Source organism: Pseudoliparis swirei, chromosome 23, assembly GCF_029220125.1.
Source record: "Pseudoliparis swirei isolate HS2019 ecotype Mariana Trench chromosome 23, NWPU_hadal_v1, whole genome shotgun sequence".
In the NCBI taxonomy this organism is placed as follows: Eukaryota; Metazoa; Chordata; class Actinopteri; order Perciformes; family Liparidae; genus Pseudoliparis; species Pseudoliparis swirei.
In genome coordinates this window covers 3,171,025-3,183,296 of record NC_079410.1, presented here as the reverse complement: position 1 = coordinate 3,183,296, position 12,272 = coordinate 3,171,025, and the positions used below count along the sequence as shown (strand labels likewise).

General features: G+C 45.6%; 1 pseudogene; it reads left to right on the top strand.

Annotated features, from left to right (window-relative positions):
• Window positions 1-10,380: 10,380 nt before the first annotated feature.
• On the top strand, window positions 10,381-11,467 carry LOC130188408 (uncharacterized; annotated as a pseudogene).
• The last annotated feature ends 805 nt before the right edge of the window (window positions 11,468-12,272 follow it).

The window sequence follows — 12,272 nt, the reverse complement described above, 5'->3', positions numbered from 1 at the left end:
CAGCTTTCAACACCATAGTCCCTCCAGACTGGCGGCAAGCTGATTGAGCTGGGACTGAACGCGCCCCTGTGTGCTTGGATCCTGGACTTCCTGACCGCCAGGCCACAGGTGGTCAGGGTGGGCAGACACACCTCCAAATCCCTCACCCTGAACACAGGATCCCCCAGGGTTGCGTCCTCAGCCCCTACTGTACTCCCTGTACACACATGACTGTGTGGCCAGGTTCAGCTCAACACCATCATCAAGTTTGCGGATGACACAGTGGTGGTGGGCCTGATCTCCGACAACGACGAGAAGGCCTACCTGGAGGAAGTTGCTGATCTGTCACTCTGGTGCCAGGACAACAGCCTCATCATGAATGTCACCAAAACTAAGGAGCTGATTGTGGACTTTAGGAGGGTACAACAACAGAGGACGTACTCACCACTGGGGATTAACGGGACTACTGTGGAGAGGGTGAGCGGGTATAAATACCTGGGAGTCCACATCACCGAGGATCTGACATGGTCAACGAACACAGACACTCTGGTGAGAAAGGCAAGGCAGCGCCTCTACCACCTCAGGCAGCTGAGGAAATTTAAAGTTTCCCAGAGGATCCTTCAGTCCTTCTACTCTGGAGCTGTAGAGAGGGTCCTGACAGGAAGCATCACAGCCTGGTTTGGCAACTGCTCCGCTCAGGACAGGAAGGCTCTGCAGAGAGTAGTGCGTTCGGCTGAACGCACTATTGGAACTACACTCCCCACCCTGCAGGACTTGTACACCAGGAGGTGCAGAACCAGAGCCGGCAGGATCATGAAGGATCCTCACCAACCCAACAACAGACTGTTTCAGCTGCTGCGGTCAGGCAGGCGCCTCCGTAGTCACGCTGCAAGAACAGAGAGACTGAGACGGAGTTTCTTTCCTCAGGCCATCAGGACTGTGAACTCCGACCTCACCAGGACCCCCACATAGACCCACACAACTGCCCCTCTTAGGCACACACACACACACACACACACACACTTACTGTAAATATTGTGTTGTTTTTTATTGTAAATAGTGTGTACTTGTTGCCCTTGCACATTCCTGCTGAGCATTGCCACTTTCATTTCACTGCACACCCTGTGTGTGTATGTGACAAATAAAACATCTTGAATCTTGAATCTTCTTGAATCTTGAACTACCTACCAAAATAAAACACACAAAACAACAATGAGACACATAACTCCCAAAATAAAAGACACAAAACCGTTCTCTTATTGATGGTTTCCTTCCCTCTAGGAGAGAAGTGTGGACGTCTCAGTCTCCTTCATGCAGACGTAAACACAAACACGAGGTTTGCACACGGCGGCATGTTGACGAGAAAACAAGAAACGGCGCCGACGGGTTAAACTTAAAAAAAAAAAGACATGCAAGTCGGCCATCGTGATACGATTTAGTAATTTAATTTAATCCGTTGTTAATCAGACAATCCAAAGGTTTCTTACAACCTGCATTCTCTCTCCTGGCCACCAGGGGGAGACTCCTCTGGTTGTACTGAATATACAACAGAATAGTAAAGGCTACCAGGTGACTGACAGGTCTCTACCAGAGACGTATACGGTGTCTCCTTATTCCAGATATATTTACTTCCGATAATTGCCTGCAAAACAACAACAACAACACGGCGACGGCCGTAATCCAAGATCTTCTCTCACGCAGCCTCCGGTTCCTCGGCGTCCTCTGTGGGTTTCCCGACCTTGTGTTGCGTCGCTCTGCAATTACCACGGCCGATAACGACGTACTCGATTGATCTCTTCCGATAAGCTAAAGCAGCGACGCACGTAAACACCAGGACGAGGTTAAACATGGCCGCCGGCGCCGCGCCGTATCTCTCAATCCAAGCCGGTCCAAAAAAATAAAAAGGCTTTTCATTTCAGATCGTCATCTTCTCTCTATTTGAAGAGACTAAAAGATCGTCACCCTCATTCTGCGGCCGTCAGCCGTCACACGACCCCCGGCGAGAGGTGGCTGAACGGTGTGTGTGTGTGTGTGTGTACACTTTCAAGAGCACAACACTTTGCTGTGCACTTGGATTTTCATTTTTTTTCCACGAGGGGTTCGACGATTCCCGTCAAACCTTGTCGTCGTCCCCCCCCCCCCCCCCCCCCCGGAGGACGCTCGGGTGCCGGCATGTTGACAAGAGCAGCTGCCTCAGTCAACCCTGAGCACTGATAAGAAGCAGCACATCTAAAGACTGAATAATGGCCTGCTGTCCCCGCGCCTGCAGATCACTCCCCTGCTACAGGACGGCACGGCGGCGGCGCAATCAGCGCTCAATCTCCTGGCAACGGGAACGAGGACAGAACCCCCCAAAAAAATCAGAGGAAGCCGTTCATGCAGCCAGCGGGAGGCGGAGAGACGATGTGACGGCCTCACTACTCCAGTTATGAAGAGGGTTTTTAAAAGCTGCATTCTCTCTCCTGACCACCAGGGGGCGACTCCTCTGGTTGTATAGAAGTCTATGCTTCATGTGTTAAATCTGCATTCTCTCTCCTGACCACCAGGGGGCGACTCCTCTGGTTGTATAGAAGTCTATGCTTCATGTGTTAAAGCTGCATTCTCTCTACTGACCACCACACTGAATTTTATCCATAATCTGCTCTTAAAATGTTCAAGTATTAGACTAAAATGACTAATTGTCAGTTTTATTTTCAGCATTATTGATCGTTACGGACAAAGTTAACGTAGAAATCCTCACGTTCTCATCGCGTTGCACCACTTTTAAAAAAAAAACCCTGATCTCTGTCCTTCAAAAGGTCTCGTAAATGGACTAAAGCTCTCTGGTCCAGAACGCAGAAGTGTTCCTCCTCCTCCTCCTCCTCCTCTTCCTCCTCCTCGTCTGAAGAGCTCCTCTCTCCGCTCCGACACACTCAGCTCCTGTCTGTCAGCAAATAATCAGCGGGGTGACAGTTTTATAATTCCTCAGGGACGATGAGATTATGCTTCGCGACGTAAATTACGGCTCGCGTGAATATTGCATTCTGGGAGCGTCCGCATCACAAGCGCCGCGGTGGAGTCGGATGTTCTTCTGCTGCAGTGCTGCAGGTTTTCATTTTATTTTGGCGGGGGATTTATTTACTCCGCAGGCCGTCACATGTCACGCTTCAAGTTTTGAAACATTTATTTTTAAAGTGGTTTTGAACGCCGATGAAATCAGACTTCCTTCTTTCTTTCTTTCGTCGTCCTTCCATTGTCCTCCGACGTTAATGCGAGCGACCGCAAACTGGCAACGCGTCAAAACATTCGTCTTCATGAGGTTGACTTTGTCCCCGCAGTGCCGTCAAAGCCCAATTTAAGAGCCCCGGTGCACCCGAGGGCGTCGGGTACCCTTAGTAATTAGGAAAACACGAGCTGCGTACGGAAGATCGTAAAGAAATGCCGTTGTTATGCGTTTCTTTTCGTGGTCATGAAGGAAGAAACACTTCATCATGAAATCCACGTAAGATTTATTTCCAACAACAAAATGGGTCCTCTAAGAACAACTAAAACACAATAACTTACTCAATTTTCTACACGACATATTAAGTTGCCACCTACATTTAAATGTTTATATACACTACCGTTCAAAAGTTTGGGATCACTTAGAAATGTCTTTATTTTTCAAAGAAAAGCACTGTTTTTTCAATAAAGATAACATTAATCAAAAATACACTCTCTACATTGTTAATGTGGTAAATGACTATTCTAGGTGGAAACGTCTGGTTTCTAATGAAATATCTCCAGAGGTGTATAGAGGCCCATTTCCATCAACTATCACTCCAGTGTTCTAATGGTACATTGTGTTTGCTAATCGCCTTAGAAGACTAATATCTGATTAGAAAACCCTTGTGCAATTATGTTAGCACAGCTGAAAACAGTTATGCTGGTGATATAAGCTATACAACTGGCCTTCCTTTGAGCTTGAAGTTTGAAGAACAAAATTAATACTTCAAATAGTAATCATTATTTATAACCTTGTCAATGTCTTGACTTCATTTTCTATTCAATTTTCAATTCATTTGATAAATAAAAGTAAGTTTTCATAGAAGACACAAAATTGTCTGGATGACCCCAAACTTTTGAACGGTAGTGCATATTTATCCCTGTGGCTGCTGCCTCCAGAAAGGACAAATTATAAGAGTTCATCCTCTCATAATAAAGCTAAAACTAGCTTTAACACATGAAGACTTCTATACAACCAGAGGAGTCTCCCCCTGGTGGTGAGGAGAGAGAATGCAGCTTTAACACATGAAGCATAGACTTCTATACAACCAGAGGAGTCGCCCCCTGGTGGTCAGTAGAGAGAATGCAGCGTTAACACATGAAGCATAGACTTCTATACAACCAGAGGAGTCGCCCCCTGGTGGTCAGGAGAGAGAATGCAGCTTTAGCACATGAAACATAGACTTCTATACAACCAGAGGAGTCGCCCCCTGGTGGTCAGGAGAGAGAATGCAGCTTTAACACATGAAGCATAGACTTCTATACAACCAGAGGACCATGATCACAACTGGAGAATTACTTTTAACAGGAAGTTGTGCCCTCATGAAAAGTCCCGGTATCCTCAAGATGCTGATGAATCGTCAGTAATTCTTTGGGGCTAAACATTTATTTCCATTACCATTTAAATGTTGTTTGATTGTCTTGCAGAAGTGAAACTGTAAAACAGCTGCTGTGGTAAAACAGGATATATTATGTTTGAAAACGCCCTCAGCTCAAGTTACGAGCGTCCTTTTGTTTCCTCCGGCTCGTAAAAGAAGAAACCTGAGGGCTTCTCTCAGTTTCAGTTTCAGCCTCAGTGGCTCCAGACATGGATTTCCTGGACTTTGACCCGGAGCTTCACCGACTGCTGCGAGTGCAAGAAAAGCCAATTAACCGAGCGCTGAGCAGCGCCGGTGGTTCTGAGCCGTTACTGGACCCACGGATACCTGATGGACCCTTCCTTGTAGTTTCTTATGCTCACAAATTGGACCTTTTTTTCTCTGCATATTAATAACAGATATGGCTTTTTTAACTTAAAGAAGTGAATTCACGCTAAATGGAAGATTACACTTTAAATCACTGGATTTTCCCCATGAAAACCAAAAAATTAGTTAAACTCATTTTGCACGAGTTAATATGCCCCATTGGTCCTGTCATCTTTAACACTGAAAACAGCAGAACCAGTGGCCTTGGTAACTGACTGACATTCAAATATGTCACGTTAACCCTCTGGAGGCTGGGGGCATTTAATACATTTTACCAAAAAAATTAAATTCACCTTTTAAAGGCGTTTGCATATGACACACCCCCACGTGTTATACATCAAACATTCCAGAACAATCTCAGCTCTATTCAATGAGGCTCAGTTGTCCTGGTGCCGTGTTCTCTGCTCTCTGACTGACAGGCTGCTAATGAGCCTCCCCTGTGAGGTGGGAGGTCCTTTGTGATTTACTGAGTGTTCATTGGTTGTTTTTTCCCCAAGATGTTGACTGACAAACTGATTGACCAATCACGTTGAAGGTTTCGTGTGACGAGTTCTTTCCGCGCCGCGTCACCCGACACGTCCCCCCTCCGTTCCTCTGTGTATCAGAGGGGGAGACGGGAGGAAGGAGGAGCAGGAGGAAACCCGACTGATTCATCCACGAGTTTAAACTGATTTCTGCTCCTTATTTTCGCGAAGAAATAATTGTTTTAAAAACGGAAACAGTGTTAAACCGTACTGCCGCGGTTTGACACTCGGTTTGAGTGTAAACACTTCAACGAACACCGGAAGTAAACAAAGTTGCGTTAATTGCGTTAAAACATTTTAGTGCGTTAACGCGGCCAAATTAATCGCATAGATTAACGCGTTAACGCTGACAGCCCTAATATATAGTATTGCTATCAAGGAGCAGCGTGGCAGCTGTTATTTGGTGTAAAAAGCCATCATCATCTGCATATCGTAAAACACAGGTTTGTGAACAGTTCGTGAAACACTTTGTCAGGTTTGGGAAAAGATCGTGAAACACTTTGTCGAGTTAGGGAAAAGATCATGAAACACTTTGTCGGGTTTGGGAAAAGATCGTAAAAAACGTTGTCGGGTTTGGGAAAAAAATCGTGAAAAAGTTTGTCGGGTTTAGGGAAAGATTGTGAAACACATTGTCAGGTTTGGGAAAAGATCGTAAAAAAAAGTTTGTCAGGTTTGGGAAAAGATCGTGAAATACTTTTTCAGGTTTAGGAAAAGATCGTGAGATAGTTTTTCAGGTTAAGATCGTGAAACACTGTCAGGTTTGGGAAAAGATCGTGAAACTGTGTCTGCGTGTCTTGCTGCCGATGATCAGAACGTTCTCCAGACGATCTCGGCCTCTATGACGATATATAGTCAACACCAACTGTTTATTCCTGATGAATAATTCATGTGCGTGACCCACAATGCATTGCCTCTCCATTAATGAGACAATGCTCATTATTTTACCCCCTCGGCTCCTCACGCAGCTTCACAGGGAGAAAAAAACAAATCAGTCTGCGTCTCCGGGTCAGGACCAAGAACAGCAGAAAGAGAGTGTGTGTGTGTGTGTGTGTGTGTGTCAGATAATGCTGAGCGCCGCGTGTTTCAGATCCAGAGAAGAAGAAGCCGAAGCGATGTCTCTGATTGGTAAACACAACACGAGGCTCGAGATCAATGGCAGCTGAGACCAGAGACAGAGGTTGTTGCTTCTTCTGAGTCTCACGCGCCAATGAATAACGCAGCGTGAATAGCCCGGGATATTATGGGATATAATGTTTCATCCTCGACAAAAAAACATTTTTAAAATGACGACCCCATGCCGCGGACTTCAAAGTCAAAAGGTAACACGCGGCTCATTATTTGAAGGGAGAAAAAAAAAGGGACGGACCACTTTATTAGGCACACTGAAACTTGTTTTTGTGTGTTTTCTTTCATCTTATTTATTTGGTTTCACCGATGATACGCCAGCGGTTTGTGTTTACAGTTGTCATGGTGACCACAAACTGCTAGCTGGGCCTTCCCCCCCCTCTCCTGGGGTGATAATCAATCCAGAACATACGGGATCAATAGACAATCAGGTTATCCAGTTGTTTCCTCTCCGTTGGGTAATTAAACCTTGAATGCCTCGCGGGGCTCCGCAGAGCTTTGCATGCTATATGCGTTTTATTAAACTTTAACTCTTTTGAGTCTTTACAACAGTGGTCACCAACCTTTTTGAGCCCAAGATCCCTGACCTCCGCCTTCATGACCGGCAAGATCTACCTATTGAGGCGTTGAGAGAAAACGACGGTCCAGACTGGACTTACAACTTTTTATTTGGCCTAATTGTCATTTTGGTCCAGCGTTCAAATTGATGTGACCAGGAACACAGAATTTAAGTGTAATATAACAAGTACGATATTTGTTAACCGCACACAATATGAACAAGAAAAAACACATTTGCAATGAGCAGCTGGATGAACTACCAATATAAATGTTGTATTTATTTACATTTCGTTGCCTCTGTACCTGTACTCTAGCAATGACAATAAATTGAATCCAATCCAATTACAGCACAACACTGACAACATGATCAGTCAGTGCAACTCATGTAAGTTCAGCTCTCATCATAATGCCATCAAGCCATGTGACTCCAATCAGTGTGATGGCTGTGACTGAACTCTGTCTGTGAGCTTGTAGTTAGTTCATAATCACAGACAGCCAGTCTGAGGCCGTCTGTCAGCTGTCTGTCAGTAATCCAGCTCCTGGTCTTTGATTTGGTGATCTTCTCAACTCCACTGATCGAGTTTTTCGGGGCACATTTGGTATTCATGAACGTTTTCTCATCTGGGATTGGTTCTGAACTCAGACCGTGAGTGATTACATTCACATCAACTCAACAGACATCCTCAGATTTAAATAATTATCATAATAATAAATATGAGAATCACCATTTGTGACTTCTGCATCTGTCCCTTTTCAAATAATAGAATAAATACAATTGCAATCACTTTCAAGTAAACCAGATTGCTCTATCGGACAAGAAAAAAAAGCTCAATGTTGAGCTTTTATTTTGAAGGACAACAGCAGAAAAGCCCAACTCACCGAGGTAAGACCTGGCAAGTCGCCAAGAATCTCGGCAGTCGTGCAGGCGTAACCTGTTAATGTCGTAACGTAAACATTTACACGAAGGTACAGGCATTTCAACATGTATTTATTGATGACTTAGTTTCATGTCGGTGTACTTTGAGCTTGTAATATGTGAAGTTATCAAGGTCTTTCTTCATTTCCCCCTGCGCCCCACCTGTAGTGGTACGTTCCCCTCTTTCAGGGAGCACAACTGAGAACACGGCTGTGTAAGCGAACCCGTTTTCAGGCGTTCATGAATCAGGCGGACATCTTTTCTGACGTCAATCTTCCAGTCAGGAAGAAAACATTTCAGAAGACACTTTAGAAAATGTTCGAAAACAAGGAACAATGTGTTTCTGAATTTATTTTCATTTTATTTTGGAGATCGACAGGGAACGTCTCCGAGATCGACGGGTCGATCGCGATCGACGGGTTGGCGACCACTGCTTTACAACCTTGTCTTTGATCTTCTCTGATCAATCGATCACATTTTATTTGCATCTATCAAACAGGTTCATGCATGTTTTTCATTTTATGCTATTTGTATCGGGGCATATATTTCAACATTATTGACGTTACTACAAGTTTTATCTTTTATTTTCTAGAGAATGCAGCTTTAACACATGAAGCATAGACTTCTATACAACCAGAGGATTCGCCCTCCTGGTGGTCAGGAGAGAGAATGCAGCTTTACCACATGAAGCATAGACTTCTATACAACCAGAGGAGTCGCCCCCTGGTGGTCAGGAGAGAGAATGCAGCTTTAACACATGAAGTATAGACTTCTATTTTCGGTGTCACTTCTTTTAAAATTCTAATAACTTGGCTGCTACAAGTAACATTGACCTATTGACCTATTTAAACACCTGTCGGCTTGACAAAGCATTTCGTCAATACAATTAATGCATTAGTTGATGGAAAAGAAGATAAATCTGCAAATGAAACGTTTCATGTAGTTTTTCCAGCGCGTACAGCAAATCATCCTCTTGTTCCCAGATGTCAATATCCTCCGAGGTTTCCAAGAAAACAATCAATCGCTGGATCAATAAAGCAAATTGTCAGATTGATGGATAATGATAACAATCGTTAGCGGCGGACCTGAAGGGACCGAGGTCTCACAGGTCAAAGGTCAGGAGTTCAGTAAACAACACGAAAGTTGTGTTTGGTGAAAAGTGAAATGCAGACGTTTACTTTGGCTCCACTGACCCGTCTCCTCGTCTTTAACCCCCCAGCGAACAGCACTCTCCGTGGGCTGCCACATCTGCCGAGGCCCCGGGGCCTCTTCAGCGAGGAAGAGGAGTAGAGGGGACGAAGGGGGGGGGAAGTTGTTTTTGGAGTGATGGCTGATATGCCGGCCTGATCATTTCCCCAACAGGATGTCCTCCACAAAGTCAAGTCACACTTCAGTTGCCAATTTCCTTCCTCGTAAACAAGTAGAGTGTGTGTGTGTGTGTGAGTGAGAGAGAGAGAGAATGCAGCTTTAAGACATGAAGCATATACTTCTATACAACCAGAGGAGTCATCCCCTGGTGGTCAGGAGAGAGAATGCAGCTTTAAGACATGAAGCATATACTTCTATACAACCAGAGGAGTCATCCCCTGGTGGTCAGGAGAGAGAATGCAGCTTTAACACTTGTGTTGCCTTAGGGTCATTTTGACCCGAATCAATATTACACCCTCCCCCCGCTTTAGGATTAATTTGACCCCATTCAATGTTTAATGTCGGTGTTCTTTCGGTAGTCAACAAACAAACATAAAGTGCCTCACACTTAAACTTGGAAAACAATATTAATTCTAATAATTTTCTGGAGGTTTTAATTGCTGGCGTCAAATTGAACCCAAAGGGTAAAATATGTTAGTAAATATAAAGGTAACAGGAGGGTGAAACATTGAATCGGGTCAAAATGACCCATAGGCGGGGGGAGGGTGTAATATTGATTCGGGTCAAAATGACCCTAAGGCAACACAAGGGTTAAGACATGAAGCATATACTTCTATACAACCAGAGGAGTCATCCCCTGGTGGTCAGTAGAGACACCGTAATTTTCTCTGGCCCTCTCCCAAATTTGCAGACAGACGAATTGTATAGCCGAATGTCGTCTTTCAACCGCTGGCTGTCGAGGTGGTGCCCAGCGAATAATGTGGGCTACGTAGACAACTGGAAGACTTTCTGGGGAAAACCTGATCTGATGAGGAGAGACGGCATTCATCCCACGTTGGACGGAGCGCGTCTCATTTCTGCGAATATGACCAAGTTGATCACCGGACTTAATCTATGACAACCCAGGGTTCAGATCAGGAACCGGGAGCAGAGTTGTAGTTTAACACCCTTCTCTGCTCTTCCATTCGAGCAGTTACCCACCCTTGACTTTAGAGTAGAGACTGTGTCTGTCCCACGGCCACTTCAATTAAATAAATCAAAAGTAAGCAGAAGAGGAGTCGTACACATAACCTTATACAAGTTAACACAATTATTTCAGCAGTGCAACAAAATAGGTCTATTAAATGTGGTCTCCTAAATATTCGATCTCTGTCATCTAAAGCTGTGTTACTGAATGATTTAATATCAGATAATCACATTGATTTATGTTGCCTAACTGAAACCTGGCTGAGCCATGAAGAATATGTCTGCCTGAATGAATCGACTCCTCCAAGTCATATTAATACTCACATTCCTCGAGGCACCGGTCGAGGAGGTGGAGTAGCAGCCATCTTTGAATCGAGCCTATTAATTAATCCTCAACCAAAATTACACTACACCTCATTTGAAAGCCTTGTTCTTAGTCTTTCACATCCAACCTGGAAAACACTACAGCCAATTCGATTTGTGATTCTGTACCGGCCACCAGGTCCATATTCAGAGTTTATATCTGAATTCTCAGAATTTATATCAAGTTTGGTTCTTAAAACCGATAAAGTTATTATTGTTGGAGATTTTAATATCCATGTGGATGTTGATAATGATTGCCTTAGTGCTGCATTCATCTCCTTGTTGGACTCGATTGGCTTCTGTCAGAGAGTACAGCAACCCACTCACAGCTTTGGCCACACGCTTGATCTTGTTCTTACTTATGGCGTTGACATCAGAATCAGAATCAGAATCAGAAACAGGTTTATTGCCAAAGAATGAATGTTTTCACAAACAAACGAGGAATTTTTTTTGGTGGAAGGTGCAACATTTGGACATGACAAACAACAATCAACGCAAGGAGGGAGGAGGAGTGGGAGGAAGAGGGAGGAGGAGGAAGAGGAAGGAGCGGGAAGAAGGAGGAGAGAGGAAGGTGGAAGAAGAGGTGGTAGTCCTGGGGGTGACAGTCAGTCAGTCCCGGGGTCCATTGATGAGCCCGACCGCCGTCGGGAAAAGCTATTGGTGTGGCGGGAGGTCGTGGTCATGATGGACGCAGCCTCCTCCCGAGGGAGGGACTCGAACAGGAGTGTCCAGGGTGGGAGGGGTCGGCGACAATCTTTCTGGCCGCTTCAGTGACCTGGAAGTGAACAGGACCTGGAGGAAGGCAGATTGCAGCCGATAACCCTCTCGGCCGGCGGATGATGCTCTGCAGCCTGCGCTTGTCTTTGGCTGTGGCTGCAGGGTGCCAGTCGGTGATGGAGGAGCAGATGATGGACTCAACGATGGCCGTGTAGAACTGTACCATCATCTTCCCTGGCAGGTTGAATTTCCTCAGCTGCCTCAGGAAGAACATCCTCTGCTGGGCCTTCTTGGAGATGGAGCCGATGTTCAGCTCCCACTTGAGGTCCTGGGAGATGATGGAGCCCAGGAAGCGGTAGGACTCCACAGCGTCGACGGGCGAGTCACACAGGATGAGAGGGCGGGTGGGGCTGCATTCCTCCTGAAATCCACAACCATCTCCACTGTCTTCAGGCGTTGAGCTCCAGGTTGTTCTGGCTGCACCAGGTCACCAGGTGGTCAGTCTCCCACCTGTGGCGGTCTCGTCCCGCCAGAGATGAGTCCAATGAGGGTGGTGTCATCCGCGAACTTTAGGAGCTTGACGGACTGGTGACTGGAGGTGCAGCTGTTGGTGTACAGGGAGAACAGCAGAGGGGAGAGAACACAGCCTTGCGGAACCCGTGCTGGTGGTCCGGGAGCCTGAGACGTGTTTCCCCAGCCTCACGTGCTGCTTCCTGTCGGTCAGGAAGTCTGTGATCCACCTGCAGGTGGAGTCGGGCACGTGCAGCT